This window comes from Saccopteryx bilineata, chromosome 2 (assembly GCF_036850765.1).
Source record: "Saccopteryx bilineata isolate mSacBil1 chromosome 2, mSacBil1_pri_phased_curated, whole genome shotgun sequence".
Lineage (NCBI taxonomy): Eukaryota > Metazoa > Chordata > Mammalia > Chiroptera > Emballonuridae > Saccopteryx > Saccopteryx bilineata.
Genome location: NC_089491.1, coordinates 338,340,617 through 338,360,420, shown reverse-complemented (window position 1 = coordinate 338,360,420; position 19,804 = coordinate 338,340,617). Strand labels below are relative to the sequence as shown.

Below are 19,804 nucleotides of genomic sequence, written 5' to 3'. Positions count from 1 at the left end.
CAAGGTTTACTACTGTCTCCGTTCAGTGACTGCCCGGTGGGTCTGGGATGCTACTGAGCATCTGGAAGTCTTGGTTTGGGGAAAAGGCATGTGAGGGCGTGACTGGGAAATTTAGGTGCCTTAGTTTTAGAGGGGGTTAGTGAAGGAAGGTGATCTCCCACTATCCTGCTTCTCTGTAGCCCTCCATGAACTAGCTGCACTGTACCTATCATCTGGCTCCTCTCCCAACCCCACCCTCACATGCAAACACAAACCGGGCCAACTCCGCAGTCCTGAAATAATCTAGCCCTCGTTTCTGCCTCTGGTCCTTCATCCCCCTTCCTCTCTGTAACCTGAAGTGCCCTCCAATATATATATTTAGTCTAACTCAGTCTTATCTTTATTCCAGAATGATCCAATCTTTGAACATCTGCAACACTATTGTTACTGCTCTCTTTGGTGATCAACATTATATGCCTTTGTTTTTCAAAAATTGCAAGACTTCTCCTGAGCAAGTCTGAATCTGCTCAGTGGAGGTCCTAGATCTCCTTGTGACCCGCTCACAAGTGCTGGGTTTTCTGCTGCACCCTTACAGATGCATGGGAATATTTGCTGCCTTGAGCTTATTGAAAAGCTTCTGGCCTGAGAATCCAAATTCCAATGAATGCCACAGCTATGACCCTCAATGCTGGTCGTCCTATGTTCTTGCTTTGTTCTGCACACTATCAATTGCTCTTACTGGCCTCCTTGTGGTCAGCTGGGGCCAAGTAACTAGTCTTGGCGAATGAATTGTGAACAGGAGTGTCATGTCACTTCTGGGGCCTTTTAATTGTTGATGTGAGACCCTTCAGAGATTTCTCTCTACCATGGTAACCAGCAATATCTCCGAAAAGCAGCTGTCAGCTGAGGTCCTCAGGGAAGGATGACAATAATATGGACCAGAGAGCCTTCCTTGCCGATCCAGGGTTAGAGAGAAATAGGAGTGACAAACCTTTTTTTGTTTAAGTCACTGAGCTTTTGAGCTGTCCCTGACCCCAGCCTGGCCGATGTAGCCTCAGTCCACTCGGTCCATGATGAAAAGGATCTTTGGCGTTAGGCAGTGCACATTTCTGCGCCTAGCAGGTACTTACTCAACTTATTTATACTGCTCACAAAAATTAGGGAATATTTCAAAAGGAATATGAAGCTATAAGATAAAATATCCTCTAATTTTTGTGAGCAGCAATGATAAGTGCTTTTAAGGACCAAAGTGGTCCATTTTTATGAAGTGGTGGCCTATGGGGAAATAGAGAATGCAAGCATCCCTAAGAGCATTCAAATCCAAATTTTACAAATACCCATGCTGGACAAAGGAAGCACACTGCAGGTCACCTTGGGCTCAGGTTGCAGGGTTGTGACCCCTGCTCTATGGAGTCCTTCACTAATGGCTGATCACCGACCAGGCCAGGCACTGTGCAGAGTTGCAAGGGTGAACCCACAAGTGAACACGTATCGGGGTACAGTCCAGATGGAGAGGTTTACTTATTTAACCAATGGTAATGCAGCACTTACTATTTACCAATTCCAGTTTGAACAACTTTATAAATATCATCTAAAATCTTGATAACAATCCTTATTGTCCCCATTTTACAGATAAAAAGACTGAGGCTCAGAGAAGGTGAGTCATGGCCCTATCCAGTGGCTCAGTGGATTGGGCATTGGCCTGGCATGTGGACATTATGGGTTCAATTCCTGGTCAGGACACACAGTAGAAGCGACCATTTGCTTCTCTTCCCCTCCCTTTCCCACTTCTCCACCTCTTCCTCTCCCACAGCCAGTGGCTCAGTTGGTCTGAGCGTTAGCCTCAGGTGCTAAAAATAGCTCAGTTGATTTGAGCACTGACCCCAGACAGGGTTGCTGGGTGGATCCCAGTCAGGGTGCATGTGGGAGTCTGTCTCACCTTCTCCCCTCCTCTCACTTGGAAAAAGGAAAAGAGAGAGATAGATAGATAAAGAGAGAGAGAAAGAGCTGGGATTTATACCCAGGCAGCCTGGTCCCAGAGTTTGTGCTTTTTTTTTTCTTTTTGGACAGAGACGGGGGAGGGGGCAGATAGGGACAGACAGACAGGAAGAGAGAGAGATGAGAGGCATCAATTCTTTGTTGTGGCACCTTAGTTGTTCATTGATTGCTTTCTCATATGTGCCTTGATTGGGGGGCTATAGCAGGCAAGTAACCCCGTGCTCAAGCCAGCAACCTTGGGCTCAAACCAGCTACCTTGGGCTTCAAGATAGTCACCTTTGGGCTAAAGCTAGCAACCATGGAATCACATCTATGATCCCATGCGCAAGCCAGCAACCCCATGTTCAAGCTGGTGAGCCTGTGCTTGAGCTGGAAGAGCCCATGCTCAAGCCCATGACCTCAAGGTTTCAAACCTGGATGCTCCACATTTCAGTCTGTCGCTCTATCCACTGCGCCACCACCTTGGTAGGCAAGTCTGTGCTTTTAATTAAAGTTCTGTGTGCTATCTCACAAGACCAGTAAATGCAGAATACATGGTAGGCTGTGGCAAAAACCTCAATGATGAGATGATTGTGTGACTGCCTGGAAGGACCCACGCTACTCTACGAATGTCCCTTCCTGGGAGCCATTTCCTGTCTAAAGGATTTGACCGGCTCCCTGTTAGGGTACGTTCACTTTTAATGTTTATAAATGAGGCAAAAATGAGCCCGTTTATGTCCATATGCACTCTGGCAAACTGATTTATTGCTTCATTTAAGTAAGGGTAATGTTGAAAATAAGCTGAATTCATTCTAAAGCTCTAAAACAATCAACGTGCAATTTCTTTGTTTTACTGATTTAATTACCTATTGACATTATGCTGGACCATCTAAGCTTGTCTGTGTCAGTCTTAGGGCAGATCCAGGTTTTGGGAGGCCTTCTTTAAGAAAGAAAACACACCAGGAAATGTACAAAGTTAGGCAGCAGGCTCTGTGGCAGGGACCTGTCCAAGGGAAAGGCCCAATGGCTAAAGCTCCATTGGTTTTACAGAAAATACACTTCAGGTGTCCCATCTTTGCTTCTTAGGAGCGTTCCAGAAAACTATCCCAGCACCCTTACTTTGCTTTTAATTTTCAATGACTTCAAAACTACAGATATATCCTTCTCTTAAAAAAAAACAAAAAAAGCTGCATGCAGACCAGAATTTAGGAAACATAACATTGGGGGCAATTATGCATTATTCTTCAAAGCAATTTTCAGAAAAGTAGAATTATAGATATAGCCAGTGCATGGAGTGTTTTGCCTATAAACCACATAATTGAGTATGATAGGTAGATGAGGGGGCAGAGAAATTTAAAACATTATGACTCTTGGCCAAGATGAAGCCAATGAAAAACAAATAAAAGTATCAGAAATCACAATTTGCGTCAATGAACACATTATTGGATTCACCAAATTTTCCACTGCATTGACTAAAACAAGAGTCTGTTTTATAAGGGAGGATGAAGGAACACTGGAGTTGCTAGTGCAGCCCAGACCTAATATAGCACCTGGGATGGAAAAGGTCTAATTCAATATACAGCTGTAGAATGAATAAATTAATGAGCAGCCGAATATATATGTTTGAAGAACAAGAAAGAAGACAAATGGTGCTAGTGGTAGTCACCAGTCTCTCCAACAACCCCAACTTACAATTGCATCTTTTATTCTTTTTTTTTTTTTTAAATTTCCATTGATTTGGAAGAGAGAGAAAAAGAGAGGGGAAGGGAGACGGGGGCAGGGGAAGGGAGAGGAGCATCAATTCATCGTTCCACTTAGTTGTCCCATGTAGTTGTGCACTCATTGGTTGCTTCTCATACGTGCCCTGACTGGGGATTGAACCTGCGAACTTAATGCGCCGGGATGATGTTTTATCCACTGAACTACCCGGCCAGGGACTGTATCTTTTATTTCTAAATAATTAGCAGGCAGTCTGAGGGAGGCAGTTAGATATGTCCCCCCAAGTTTCTCATTGTAACAAATGTCTTCATATGTATAAATTTGTAAGTTTCTGTGATAGAATCAGATTCACAATCGTGGGCATATAACATACTCACGGGTGGAATTTTTGGAAGAACTGGGAGAAAATGCTTTTGAAAGCCCTCCTTCTTTCTGCCCCACCCCCTCATGTTTTGTTCGTCTCCCTTTCTCTGCTCCCTTTCTGCATCCCTGGGCGGGACCACGGTACTTTTTCCCAGAGTTGGGATGCTCCATTCCACGGTATATCATTTTTGGTCATTAAATCACAGGACTCAATGTTAATGTTGGCCTTTTCCATCGCTCTTGAACAAAGTGTTTTCAGCCAAAAATATTAAACTAGTCAATTGCTCTTTTCCCCTGTCACAGAACCAGCCAGCATCCTGAGATCACAGCTCATTTGTACCACATGGGCGTGAATATTCAGACTCCATTTGTCTCCAGCTCTCAAAGTCTGGTGTTAGAGTGAATGATAGACATCTTGTTTTGAATTAACAAAAAAAAAGAGGAAAAAAAAAACCCTAAGTAATAAGTTTGGCCTAAAATATCTATTCCAGGGAATGCAGTTCTGCTGTCTCTTCTAGTAAAAGTCAATTTTAAAAATCTAGATTTAATTTGACATTAAGTTGGACCTGGGAGACAGAGAACAGTGGAAAGGAAAATGTCTCAGATTTTTTTCCCTCCTTGGATTGAGTGCCTGTTCTACTTAATCCCATTGGAGGGCTGTTGCGCGGAATGGGGCAAGATGTTCACAACTTTGTTTCATTAACATCCCAAAACAGAGTTTGGAAGTAGTTGGGTCTGTGTCCTTAAACTGTACCAAATTCTATCCCAGTTGGAACCTCAGGTCAGACTTTTGATAGTTTTGGTTGAAAGCCATATAGTCTGGTCATTCTTTCTCTCTCTACTGTATACACTCGTGCTCATTGTAACTAAAGGTGGGAAGTTCTAGACCAGAACTCCTAACATCATTGTCTGTTTTTCTCCCTGTTATCTGTGCTCCGCACCCCTGTCTCAGCATATCCACCTCGCACAACCTCTTTTTCATCAATAGCCATGCAAGGCTGGGCTGTGTGCATTCGTGGAGGCGCCTCTCAAGGCCAGGTGTAATTCTCCGGTCAGGAAAACATCATCATTTGACCAAAGTTTAAAAATCTGTAGATAGTGATGCTAGAATGTCCTCTTACCCTATTTATTATGAAGGTTTCCAGAACGTTGGGAAACCATGGGAACCCATGTTCCTCGTGTCCTCTAATCTTGAGCTCATTGTATATTGTCCACCTTATGCCCCATGACAAGGACCCGGAAGCAGTCTCTTTGGTGTAAGGCACTTAGGGAAGGAGTGACTCAAGATCCTCTCATATGAGCTTCGTTCTACAAGCACAGCCAGAGAGCTGTAGAAAAGACTCTTAGTGGAAGAAAGACCCCTTTAGATATTGCTAGAGCCAGTATGGGCACACTTGAACTAAACAGGAGACTGAACACTTTGTCCAGGGTGCCCAGGGAGGCTTGTTCAGCAAAACTTAAGGAAAGGAGAAGAAAAAAACCCATCTCTTTCCACTCCATCTGGAGCTTCAAGTGACTCCAAAATTATTGGCCCAAAGTGGTTATAAAATCTCCCATCTACGCTGTTCTAAAACAAGGGCAAAGCCTGCACGCAGCTCAAAGCACTTCTTTTTACATGTTCATAGGAAAAGGATTTTTCTCTCCAAGTTCTCAAGCCTGAAATTAATGAAACACGGCCGGGAGGCACCTACGCTGGCCACTGGCCACCATTCATTCGGAACACCTCACCTAGGTCGTGCATAGATTGCAGAACTGTTTTCTCTTGACTTCAGAATGTCTCCTTTCACCTTATAGGTAAATAAAAATTAGCATAAACATCACGGACTCCGGTGTCATTGACATTTTGGGTCGTTATGAGGAAACTGGCATCTTTTCCCTGGCTATTCGAAGAAACAACAAAAGGGAAGTAGAGAAGAAGGTATTTGAAGAGAGCTGGTATCTTCAAGGTCATTGTATAAAACACGGTGGGGGCAGGCAGAGAAGAAAGAGGAAGCCTTCAGACCTCTGATAGCCTCTTTTTCAAATAATCAGACAACCCCCTAAGCCTTCAAACTCAGCAAGTCTCAATGAAAACTCACTGTCCTTCCCTCTTGGTCCCCAGTGTTTGAGAGTGACCTTACCTGGAGCAAGTCTATGCTATTCACTGTCTCCTTCAACTCTCCTGCCATTGCTTAATCCAGCCTTGACCTTGACTTATTCCCACTTGTTGTGGGGAACAGAGGGGTGGCAAGTGAAGGGAAAGCGCCACTAATAATCATCATTTAGAGAGAGTCTTAAAGCAAATAAATAGCAGGTTCAGAGGCTTGTTTAAATCCCTTTCTTCCCTCCCTCCCTCCATCCCTCCCTCCCTTCCTTCCTTCTTTCAATAAATATTAAATGTCTACTATAAACCAACCCTCCTCTTGTGCCATGAGAGATGTAAAAGGTACTCATCAACTAAACAAAAAATTACGCAGTGTCATAGGGATACACAAAGGACTATAACAAACTAGCAAATAAAACCAAATGCCCTGAGGGTTATATCAATGCTAAGGGAGTTCAGAAGTAGAGAATGAGAGAGAAGTCCACGTGTAGCAAGCTAAAAATCAGCAAGTAAGGGAAAAAATGACAATAGAGTGTGTGGACTGAACTGTGCTCCCCCCAAATCCGCATGTTGAAGCTCTAACCCCCAGCACCTCCGAGTGTGACTGTGTTTGGAGATCAGGTCACTAAGGAAGTGATGAAGTTAAAATGAGGTCATTAGGGTGGGTTCTATCTTTTTTTTTTTTTTTTTTTTTTTTTACAGAGACACAGAGAGAGAGAGTCAGAGAGATGGATAGACATGGACAGACAGACAGGAAGGGAGAGATGAGAAGCATCAATCATTAGTTTTTTGTTGCAACACCTTAGTTGTTCATTGATTGCTTTCTCATATGTGTCTTGACCACGGGCCTTCAGCAGACCGAGTAACCCCTTGCTGGAGCCAGCAACCTTGGGTCAAGCTGGTGGGCTTTTGCTCAAACCAGATGAGCCTGCGCTCAAGCTGGCGACCTCGGGGTCTCGAACCGGGGTCCTTGGCATCCCAGTCTGACACTCTATCCACTGCGCCACCACCTGGTCAGGCAGGGTGGGTCCTATCTTGATATGACTGGAGTCCTTATAAGAACAGGAAATTTGGGGAGGGGGAATAAGGCCAAACACATGCTTGCAGTGGAGTGGTCGTGTGAAGATGGTCTCCTGTCAGTCAAGGAGAGAGCCCTCAGAGGAAACCAAACCTGCTGACATCTTGATCTTGGACGTCCAGCCTCCAGAAAACTGAGAAGATAAAACTTCATTGTTTCAGCCACCCAGTCTGTGGTACTTTGCCATGCTAGCCACAGCAAACAGACACAGGATGGAACCAAGAAACTCCTGAGACAATAATCGCCCAAGAACCATGCTTGTTACTGAAAACTTTTCTTCCTCCTGGTGCCAACTTCGGCTAAATTGTGGACAAGTGTAGTTTCCCTTAGTTTCTCCTTCCTCTCTCTACTTTTTAAAACCCCTCTTCTGCTTCCCAAGTCGACCTTCCGCTGACCGAAGTTCATCCCTAGCTGAGGGGGATTTGTTGAAAGTAAGGAGCACCCAATAAATACGCCTGACATCACCGGTGTTTGTGCAGTGACTCTACACCCCCGAAGACTGATCATCGTCCCTCCGTTCCCTCAAGCCACCAGCATTCTCTGCAGGAAGTGAGGACTTCATTATTGAAAGGGGACTGTTTTGCCAAAGAGATTATATATGCAGGAAAAATGTAAATATCAAACAAAAACACCCTATTACTAAATAATTACTTCTGAATTTGATTGATTGCCTGGTAGGTAAGTGATGAGGGGCTTAGCAGAAAGCACAATGTATCTTTAGGTGCAAGAATTTAGAAAATTGGGCAGAGAGGCTATATAATTGCTAAGAGGAGAGTAGCCCACCCCGTCCCCAAGTCACATAAACTCTACTCACAGGTAAGCGATCAGATATCCACGTCCGAGCCTTCTTGTTGATCACCAAACCCTGTGGAATTCGATTGATCTTGGAATGGTTTAATGATCTCTGGCATAAAAGGAAAATGGAAACATAATTAAGCAGAATGAATTTTTGCTGATGTAGATTACATATTATAAAATATCGCTTTTCCCCCTTCCTCAGGTACTATTGTCAGTTAGGCCCTTAAAGGGGAAATGAGGCATAGACATAAAAATATATTGTGCATTTAAAAACTAAATGTAATTATTACAGACTCAACCCCGAAATTATTCTAAAGAATGGAGGAGAGCAGGCAGTGTAGTTAATACAAAACAGGGAGCACTGCTCACGCCAATAATGAAAATAAAGGCCTTAGAACACAGTCTAGGCCACCCCTTCTCCATGCTCAACCCTCGAGGCTTCTAAACTTTAGACTCAAAGACCCTTTGCTTTGTCCCAGGTCTTTGTTGATGGTTAGGAGCTTGACCCATTGGTAGGTGAGGAGGTGCCGGAGGATTGCAAATAATTATAGAAATGTGCTCGTAGATATCCTAGAGTCAACTCTCTTACACTTGAAACACAGCAATAAATATTAAGCATTAGACCACAGAAATAATACCTGTGACAGTAAAACGCCATCACACCCTAAACCTGCCCCAACGTGATACAACAAGGGATGCTAATGAGGATGCGTGTATAGGAATGACAACTCCGGCCTTTTCATGTTTGCCTTTCATTTAGCAGAATAACAGGAGTCTCAGCTGGACCTTAAGGATGTACCTTGCTTTTCCCCATCCCTACCCTCTGTCTTATTTATTTATTTATTTAGTTAGTTAGTTAGTTATTCAGAGAGACAAAGACAGACAGGAAGGGAGAGAGATGAGAAGAACCTGCTCTTAGTTGCAGCAATTCTTAGTCGATAGCTTTCCACATGTGCCTTGACCAGGGGCTCCAGCTGAGCCAGTGACCCCTTGCTTAAGGCAGTGACCTTAGATTTCAAACCAGCAACCTTTGGACTCAAGCCAGAGACCATGGGGTCATGTCTATGATCACACACTCAAAGCTGGTGACCCCGTGCTCAAGCTGGTGAGCCTGTGCTCAAGCTGGCGACCTCAGGGTTTGGACCTGGGTCTTCAGCATCCCCCGTGAATGCTCTATCCACTGCGCCACCACCAGGGCAGGCCCACCTTCTGTCATTTTGCACTGGGAGAAAATCGAAGCTCACCGAGGTCAAGGCACTGCCTTAAAACAAACAGCACTGCTAAAAATCGGTCCTGGCGTCCTAGATTCTCATTCCAGGCATCACAGGTAGAAAACAAACAAATCAAACCATAACAAAAACCTGCTTAGTGTGTTCCCTATGGTTTGTGGTATTTGAGGAAGGCTGGTTTGCAAACTAGGAGTCGGGGCTCCTAAATTAGCAAAAATTTCCTTATTCTGAGCAGCCACTCAGACTACCTTAGCTCCCTTCCCTGAATATCTACCACCTCTTCTTACTCGTTCCAAATACATGTGTCAATTACTGTATTGTTACACATCTAAAGTACCTTGCTCAGCTCACAGGGGATATGGGCCCTCCTTAAAAGGAGCCAAAAATCTGGAGTGATAAAACATGTAATTGCACTTCTGGGATACAGAGCCAAGTCCCATGTAAATTCCTTTTCTTCTACTGTGGTCCAAATTTTGAAGGTCTTTTCTATAAATCTGAGGGTAGTGGACAAGAGGACCTGCCTGCGAGCCATCCCCTAGCTGAAAAGTGCATCTAAGCCTGTCCCAGCCCCCTGCCAGCGTCCAGTAGGACATTACACAATGAATAAAGAGTGAATGAGACCTGTGGTGGTGCAGTGGATAAAGTGTCGACCTGGAAATGCTGAGGTCACCGGTTCAAAACCCTGGGCTTGCCTGGTCACATATGGGAGTTGTTGCTTCCAGCTCCTCCCCCCTTCTCTCTCTCTCCTCTCTGTCTCTCTCTCTCCTCTCTAAAAATGAATAAAAATTTTTTTTTAAAAAAAGAGTGAATGAACAAACAGAAACTATGAATGGGTTTCAGGAAGATTGTGAATTCCCCAAAACCATAGGCCAAATTTTGCGTGCTTTATCTTTCATTGATTTCCCAAAGCAGTCTCTGCTTCTCCTCGCCCCCAATTAAGAACCACTTGCTAAGTGATTTTCGGAGTACTAGATGATGGAATTTAGATGAGAGCAAATTACAAAATGTGTTCCTGTGCGTAAAATTACAAAAAAATATGGATTGAGTGCCCTCTGTGTGCCAGGGATAGGATGGGCATACAATAATGAGCAAATAGCCATTGTCCTTGGCCTCATGGCATTTATGATGTACTGTCACCTGAAGAGGGGGATTCTCAGACTGGCTGCCTATCAGAATCTTCTGGGCATGTTTATTTTAAAAAAAACCCCAAAACATAGGATACCCTTCAGAGGGGCCCAGGAATTTTCACCTTAAAAAAATTCCCTACATTCAAATGCTTACACACATTATATCACCCGCCCCCAAAATCCTCCCATTCTTGACATTCAGACTTCAGCATAGGCCTAGGAGACTAGACCGCAAGGAGTTACGTGCTTGGATTGTAAAGCGATATACTGATAGACATTCAAATTCATAAAGAAAAAAATTCATAGTACCTTTCCCAAACCATCTGGCAGGGTCAATTTCTCTTTACTTAATTTCTCTGTCCCTGCTTCCTAGTCCCTAAGTGTTTTTATTTTAAAACTTGGGGATGAATAGAAAAAAACAACAAGAAGAAAATGCTATCAGTGGAGAAGAAGTATTTTTGGTCTGTAGCATCTACATGTGTGCTCATGAACTGCCTTGTCCGTGAGGCAAAGCAAGGAAAGCTTCTAAGAGAAATGGCAAAAGTTAAAGACAAATGACTAAGAGAGGAGCTTGTCTTCAGATATGCTTTCCTTTCTATTTTCATATGTGGGATCAAAGGGCCAGAAAGTTGCTAAAACTCTCACGCCTTGTTCTCAGAACTTTCTGTAACTGTCAGTTATCCTGCAACTTCAAATAGATGCCAGGGAGGACCATTCCTCACTGATGCCTCAAGCCATAGCTTTGAATTTGCTGTCCTACACAGATTCTGGCTGACCCGAACTGCTCTGGGGCAGTTGCTGGAATTCTCTGAGGGCAAGGCTAGAGTGGACATGGTAAGGAAGGGAAAGAACTAGATGAAGAGAGAGGGTTAGGGAGAGCTTAGGCTGGGCTGCGTTAGGTAAACACGTGAGGTCTCCTTCCACAGCCTCCTTCCCAGCCAACGGCGAACAGCCAGGTACTGTTTCATGGTTCCTTTGATTGAACCAGCAGCGTGTGGGGAAATCTGGGTTTTATATGAAAGCATTCATTCACTATGGGAGAATCAAGGTGTAATAAGAGGAAAGAAGGAATTTCCTCCTCCCAAAGAGATTCCTAGTTATCCAAGAGCAGTGATTTTTTTTAAAAACCCTCAGGATGTTCTAATTTATTATAGCAGGGAGTTATCACGAAGATTGACTCCTTTATAAAAATGAATAACTTTGAATGGCCAATGAGAAGAACCCAGTTGTTTTTAAATTTGTTTTATTTTATTATTGATTGATTTTAAAGAGACAGAGAAAGAAAAGGAGGGAGAAAGGGAGAAAGAGAGAGAGAAGCATTCATTTTTTTTGTTCCACTTAGTTGTAAATTTATTGGTTGCTTCCTGACCAGGGATCAAACCAACAACCTTGTCATTTTGGGATGATGCTCTAACAGACTGAGCCAACTAGCCAGGGCTGAAACCAGTTTTAATTAAGTAAAAAATTTACCTTGGTCCTGGCCAGGTAGTTCAGTCGGTTAGATCATCATCCCAATATGCCAAGGTTGCAGGTTCCATCCCTGGGTCAGGGCACGGGCAAGAATTAACCAATGAATGCATAAATAAGTGAAACAACAAATCAATGTTTCTCTCTCAAATCAATAAATTAAAAAAAAATTACCTTATGGGTTGAATTAGGACCCATTGATTTCAATTTTAATATGTATCTATATAACCCATGACTTTTTTATAATAAATAATATGTTCTATTTTAATTATGGAAATAATAACTACTGCGCATCAAGGGTTTTTAGCGCCTCTTCTAATCACATTGCATACATCTATCTTATTTGACCACTACAACAATCTAGTGAGATACTCATTCTTATTTTAGGATCAACACTGAGAAGTTCATTGTATCTAAGTCATTTGCTTAATTCACCCATCTGGTAAGTGGTGAAGCCAGCATTCAAGCTCAGGGGCTGACCCAGCCTGATTGTAAGGATCCATGACCACATTCCCTTATTCACTGAGTGAGTACACTAAGCCCGAATGGGACACACTGTATGACCAAAGATTCTGCCTCATGGAGCTTACACTCTGATGGGGTACATACAGATGACACACGTTTCCTATGGTGAGTAAATAACACAGCGTGTTGTGATAGAGGGGCACTGGAAGTTGGATGGTGAGGGATGGTCTCTTTAAAGAGGAGACATCTAGGCTGAAGATATGTTTCTAGGAAGGCGTGACCCATGGGAAGAGCTGGAAAAGGAGTGTTCCATGAGGAGCCCCTGAGAATCCTGGTGTGAGGTAGAAGCTTTTATAAGATGGCTGTGTGCTCTGTGATCATGAAACTCTTCCAAGTTATTTGGTCCATCTGGGATTCAGGTTCATTTGTCCTTCAATAGAATACACACTGCTAAAAGATCTTCTAAACAAAGGAAATGACCCAAAAATGATCCTCCAAGTGCCACCTTTGCTGGAAAACATGATGGGGTTAGTGGTGTTGGCCATCGGTCCCTACCCCATAGAGGAGAGTGCCAGGGATACACAGGCCATCTGTGCTCCAGTGCTGAGAATGACAGAGGTCTCCTGGTGCCCCCTCCCACTTGGTAAACTAAAGAGAACCGCCTCCTCTGGGTTTATGTGAGCTCCTTTCTGCCTTATGCATTGGAGGCTGAGGCAGACTACTTCTTAATAACAGAGGAAAGAAAAGCTACAGGACAGATCCTTGGAATGGGAAAGGAATGGTAAGTAGTTATTTCAATCTTAGTTGGCAGGAAGTCACATCATTTGTGTGGATAGAAATTAAAATACAATATTTAAAAATAGATCTATGGGTTTTAGAATGAGCCAGTAACAATAAAACATTAATAATTGTCCCTTGAGAATGGTCTCTGTTTTACATTTATAGTGGTATATGGGAGCAAGGAGTGTTTTGGAAGGGAAGAAATATGGGATCTTAGGGAATTTGGGCCACTTAAATAAATACTAACGAGTGAATTGACCTTGACCAAGTCATTTAACTACTCTTGGCCCCTCCATTCTTTCATCTGTAACATGAAGCATTTGGAATAAATTTTTAAGATCCCTCCAACTCAGATGGTTTGTGTATAATTCTATGATCTTTTAAGGAAAAAAAATTATTGTTTTGTTACGGTTATGAATAAAACAAGTTCAATCAAGTTCACCCTTTTCAGCATAGAACAGACTGCTCAGTAAAGGGTATTGGTTTGCAGGGACCACCTACCCCCACACCTTCTCCATCATTTCTAAGAAATGAGTGCACTTTATAGTTTCAAGAGAAATGATGACATATTACATAATAATATTGTATGAGTCACTGAATGCCTACTACGTGCAAGGTACTCGATCTGTTATCTCATTTAATCGTCAAAAGAAAACTATAAAACCAGTTGTTTCTCTTATCCCCATTTGAAAGAAGGGAAACAGATTCAGATTCTCTGTCACATCATTAATAAGTAGCAGAGTTGGAACTGGAGTCCAGTTGTTTGACTCCAAAGCTCTTTCCAGACTGAGAACTCGGAGTAGTCCTAGCTGCCAACAATGACATTCTTTTACCCTTTGAGATCTATATCAAGAAAAAACATTTTGAAAGAAGGTCTTAATGAGTCTGTTTAATGAGGATAGACCAACCCAGGTGTTTGCCTAAGATGGCTTGTGGCAATCCAATGCTCTCATGGAGAACAATGAGAAAATGTGGATAAAATTCCAAAAAACCAAACTCTGAAGGCATTGGAGAGCTCTGCAGTAACCAAGCCTTAAGGGGCCAACATCTGGAGAGAAAAAGGGCCTAGAAAAGTGGCCTTACATTCAGTGATTTATCCTTGCAGGCATCTGCTGAATCCTTAAGATAGAAAGGATAAGGGGATGTAAGAGAATAAGAAACCAAACAGAGAGCTTATGAAACACACAGCAGAGATTTCAACCTCTCTGGCAGCTGAGGAGGAAGAACTTAAAGTTCGAGGAGGAAGAACCATTTTGAAGTTGGTGGAGCTGTTTTTTATCTAATTGTGGTGGTACTTATACAACTGTATAAGCTAAAAAGGGTAAGCTTTACTGTGTAAATTATACTTTTATTTAAAAAATAGAAACAAGAAAAGAAGAATGTAGCTTGGGATATAATCTCAGATAGGACCCTTGGAGAGTTCATCCATGAAAAAGAGCAAACTGAAGGGTCAGGGTTTCATCCAAAAAGTTGATGTTTTGTAGGGTAATTTAGAAATGCTTAGTAAAATTAAATATGTGAATTATAGTCTATAATCCACTTCTATTTTTAGGAATACATTACAAAAATAACCCTGCAAGAATACATAAAATGACACATTCAAGGATACTCACTGTAGCAATGAATTGGAAGAAATCTTGTATGATAAATGCATGGTAAAATATATGTAGATCAAACTGAACTAGTTCACCAAATATTGTGTTTTAAATTCAATCTCATCTATTAAAGCAGAATGGCATCTTAAAACATTCTGCTTTAGTAAGAAGAAAAAGGAAAAAGAAACAAAATGGGATGGACATCACAATAGTGTCCTGAAATGTGAAACAAGCAATATAATGTATTGATCATGGATACGTATATGTGGAAATAAAGAAATTAAGGGGGAAAAATGGTAGATGAGTTTCAAATCACTTCAGTCCTATTTTTTTTAATTTATTTTTTATTTTGCTGAAGTGAGAAGCGGGGAGGCAGAGAGACAGACTCCTGCATGTGCCTGACCAGGATCCACCCAAAAAGTTCACTAAGGGGCGATGCTCTGCCCATCTGGGGCATTGCTCTGTTGAAACTGGAGCCATTCTAGCACCTGAAGAAGAGGCCATGGAGCCATCCTCAGCTCCTGGGCCAATTGCTCCAGTGGAGCCTTGGCTGTGGGAGGGGAAGAGAGAGATAGAGAGAAAGGAGAAGGGGAAGGGTGGAGAGGCAGATGGGCGCTTCTCCTGTGTGCCCTGACCGGGAATCGAACCCAGGACTTCCATACGCCAGGCTGACGCTCTACCGCTGAGCCAACCGGCCAGGGCCAGCCACATCAGCCCTAATTTAACTAAAGTGAACTTCCCAATTCTATTAAACTATCAGATGATAGGGTAGTTTACAGCACTTCAACTGAATATCCATATGGAAAAAGGAAAACCAAATCTTGACTTCTATTTAACTTCTATTCGTATTGCTCAACCAACAAATCTCAGAAACAGTGTTAAATAACAGAAGTCTCTATCACACACACACACACACACACACACACACACACACACACACACACACACACAATAGGATTCCATTTGTATGAAGTTCAAAAACCAGGCAGAACTAATACTTGGTTTTAGAAATCGGAATTGGTTATCCTGGGGCAGTGGTGAGGAGGGAGGAGGCAGGACTCTAAAAGGGGGTGGGGCTTCTGGGGCGCTAATAAAGTTCTGTTTCTTGTTCCAGGTGCTAACTACCCCACTGTGTTCATTTTGTGAACACTCATGCTGGAGCATTATGATTTGTACACATTTCTGTACCTTATACATCCATAAAAAGCATTATTTTTCTAACATGTGAATAGAAAAAGATAAAGCCCCAGGCTAGAAATATGACAAATGAAGGGAATTTATGAGCTCAAAATACATAAAATCATAAAAGTTCAATATCCCTGGTCATATATTATACCAGTAGGAAAATAAAATAATAATAATAAAAGAAAGACAAACAATGAGAGAAAACAATAAGGTAATACAAATCAATGTACTCTGCAGGGCAAAATTGTAGTCAGGAAGGCTGGGATCAATTTGGCCAGTTATTTCAAAATTAAAAGTCAACACTGGATTATTTACCAATGACTTAGTGAACTTTCCATATATATATTTTGGCTTACTATATCTGAGAATGGAAATATTGAATGTTTTTGCAAGTGGCCCATACTAAAGCAATTCAGATATACAGGACTACTTATCTTAAGATGTTGGGAAACTTCACAGTGTGTTCAGCCCATCGCTTATTAATCACACTTTCCCCTTCTCGCTTTCTACCACTCACCTTCCAAAACATCTCCAGTGGCTCCTATGTGCATCAAACCCTTGTACAAGTTTCCTCTGTGCTTGTTTAAATTGTGTATTTCCATTTACGTTTTTGACTTGTGTATCCTGAGTAACATTTGTCCGTGGTAGGCTTATATTTTAGGGTGAGTTTTTAATGTCTGTTGGGAGAACCTCTTGATTTTCGTGGGATACACTTTCCACATTACTATGGAATTATGCATATGGGTATATACAGGTATTTGTATAAATTAGGAGATAAAAGGAATGAGGTATATTAATAAGATATAGTGTTAAGAATTTACCTGTCAAGCAGGCTAAACACTATGGGAATTTTTCTTATAACTCAAGAATGTCACTTAATCAACAAAAGTAAGAATTCTCTTGTAATTCTGAAACATACAGACTCACTGGATTGCTGACGAAGTTTTATACTATTTGGCTGGATTGGACATAGGTCCTTCCCCTTAAAAGCCACAAAGAATTGTGAAAGAAAACAGATTGTGGGTTCATGATAGAGGGAGGACCTTAGGGACGTTCTTTGTTGGAGATCAGTTGCTTATTTTAAAACAAGGATCGTAATAACTGCCTTGAAAGGTTTTTCCTCCTCTGTGCCCCCATACTATTTCGTTAATGTCTTTATGGCGGCAATGCCACTCTGTACTGTCACATTGTATAAGAATGGGCTTCTTGATGACAAGGACGTGGTCTTATTGATAACTCTATGCCAATTTTTTAGCATATTCCATGGCATATAACATATGCTCCATAAAAGTACGTTAGGTGAGTGGGTGAATGAGAGAATGAGATAACACAGAGTACCTATTATTGAACCTGGGATATTGTAAGCCTCCTTCCTCATATTCTGAATCGGGAAAGCAGAATGAATCAACCTGTAGCTTGTTTCTATACCATTAAGTGGCCAGGACTAGCCAAGGTAGCCAAAGAAATTTTGCTGAATTTCCCTTGAAATTTCATGGAACGCAGAGGATATAGCTTAGATGTATATCCTTAGAAGAGTCATTCTGTACAACTATGAAGAAGAAAAAATTTCCTTATTGGAATGGAACAAAATCACATGATAATACAAAGAAAGGGGGCTTTAATGTCTTAAAACAGTGCCTATTTTGCTGGAGCCTTTCCTATATTTTCTCAGACATTTTTTGAATTAAGAATGATCCATGATGCTATTTTCAATGGTCAAGATTTTGATTGTTAACAGAGGAACAAGAGTGAATTTTTATAGGCAAGATAATTTCTTTCTTTCTTTCTTTCTTTCTTTCTTTCTTTCTTTCTTTCTTTCTTTCTTTCTTTCTTTCTTTCTTTCTTTCTTCTTTCTTTCTTTTATTTGCAAGATAACTTCTGATTGGAGAAGCAATAAGAATGTATCCAGTCCTGGTCAGGTAGCTCAGTTGGTTAGAGGAGGGGTAGTCAACCTTTTGATACCTACCGCCCACTTTTGTATCTATCTCTGTTAGTAGTAAAATTTTCTAACTGCCCACCAGTTCCACAGTAATGGTGATTTATAAAGTAGAGAAGTAACTTTACTTTATAATATTTATAAAGCAGAGTAATAGCAAGTTAAAGCATATAATAATAATTACTTACCAAGTACTTTATGTTGGATTTTTGCTAAGTTTGGCAGAATAAATCTTTATAAAACAACTTACTATAGTTAAATCTATCTTTTTATTTATACTTTGGTTGCTCCGCTACCGCCCACCATGAAAGCTGGAACGCCCACTAGTGGGTGGTAGGGACCCGGTTGACTACCACTGGGTTAGAGAGTCGCCCTGACAATCCCTGGTCAGGAGACATACAAGAATCAACCAGTGAATGCATAAATAAGTGGAACAAATTGATCTTTCTCTCTTTCTCTCTCTCTCTCTCTCTCTCTCTCTCTCTCTCCCCCCCTCCCTCCCTCCCTTCCTCTCTCTCTAAAATCAATAAATAAAAATTAAAAAAAAGAATGTATCCACAGCAGGGTAAAAGTCAGATGGTTATTTTTAAGCTTTATGAAAAGTGCTCTGCTTGTCTGAAGCAAATAGGAAAGAGAAAGTCATTTATGGCTCTATGAAATTCCTGGACTTCTCATGGGAAAGTAGCTGACATCAGTGTTTGACAAGCTTCCTGTGGCTACAAATGTATAAGATGTTGGCTCCTGAGAAAATGTAATCTTTCCTACAGACCCACGTGTATCTGAAGTTGGAATTTGGTTGAGCTATCACAAGTCAACAAAGACCTAATGAAGATGTTAAGAAGTCCAAAGACTGTAGAGAGATCATGGCAATTTTTTTTGTTGTCATCATTGCCACCACCCTCACTATCATCATTACCATGATCAACAAGCACTGATATCTGTTGTGTTATTTGTAAAGCATGTTAAATACTCAGGTTCCAATGAGTGGTAAGAAATGGGGCATTTAATCTTTATGTGTATAACATTTTCCAATGGATACAGTGTCCCTGGTGCTCTTCTGCCTATGTCTATGTATGGCTTCTTTGTTTTTTCTTAAGTATATCTTATTTATCAGGTATTATTTTATTTTATTTTTAAATACTAGTGTTATAAAGATATAGTCCACATACCATACAATTCATCCACTTAAAGTATAAGATTCAATAGTTTTTATATATTCAGAGTTGTGCAAACCATCACCAAGTCAATTTTAGAACATTTTAATCATCCAAAGAACAAGAAGAAAAGAAAGAAGAAGAAACCTTTAAGCCATCACCTTCCCCCCATTTCCCCCTATATCTCCCAACCCTAAGCAACCACTATTCTATATTCTGCCTCTATAAAGTTCCCTGTTCTGGACATTTCATATGAATAGAATCATAGACTATATGGTTGTTTATAAATGAATCATTTCACTTAGTACAATGTTTTCAAGATTCATCCATGTGGTAAAATGTATCAGTACTTCATTCTTTTTTATGGTCAAATAATATTACACTGTATGGATACTTCACATTTTGTTTATCCAGTCATCTGTTGATGGACATTTGGGCTGTTTCCATCTTTTATGCATAATGCTGCTATAAACATATGTGTACAAGTTTTTGTATAGACATGTGTTTTCATTTCTCTTGGGAACATACCTGGGAGTGGAATTGCAGGGTCATGTGGTAATTTTATGCTTAAGTGTTTGAGGGACTATGAGACATTTGTCCAAAGTGGCCACACCATTTTATATTCCCATTGGCAGTATAAGAGGGCTTTGATTCCTACCTCCTTTTCATGCAAGAAGAATTAGTTGGAGATATCCGCTATACAGCACAACTTTAGGAATATAAGTTTAATAATTGTTAGTTTAACTAAACTGAACTCCTTTCATTCCAGTATACTTTCAACTTATTGACAATCTCAACAATGAAGTTTAAGACTTCAAAATTTTACATATTCACAAAGGAGCTAAATCCTCATTTAGTACTTTCCAGTT

At 41.2% G+C, this 19,804-nt stretch overlaps 1 protein-coding gene across 5 annotated transcripts in view; it reads right to left on the bottom strand.

Moving 5' to 3' along the window:
* Positions 1–19,804, bottom strand: part of CALD1 (caldesmon 1) — a 223,395-nt gene that overhangs the window by 117,468 nt on the left and 86,123 nt on the right. For 4 of the 5 annotated variants that reach the window (XM_066262332.1, XM_066262330.1, XM_066262336.1 and 1 more), the window contains exon 2: positions 8,014–8,103. The gene's annotated coding sequence lies outside the window, so the exon portion shown is untranslated. Of the gene's footprint in view, positions 1–8,013; positions 8,104–11,823; positions 11,865–19,804 lie in introns of those variants that run through there. The other variant, XM_066262331.1, reaches the window with a different exon arrangement.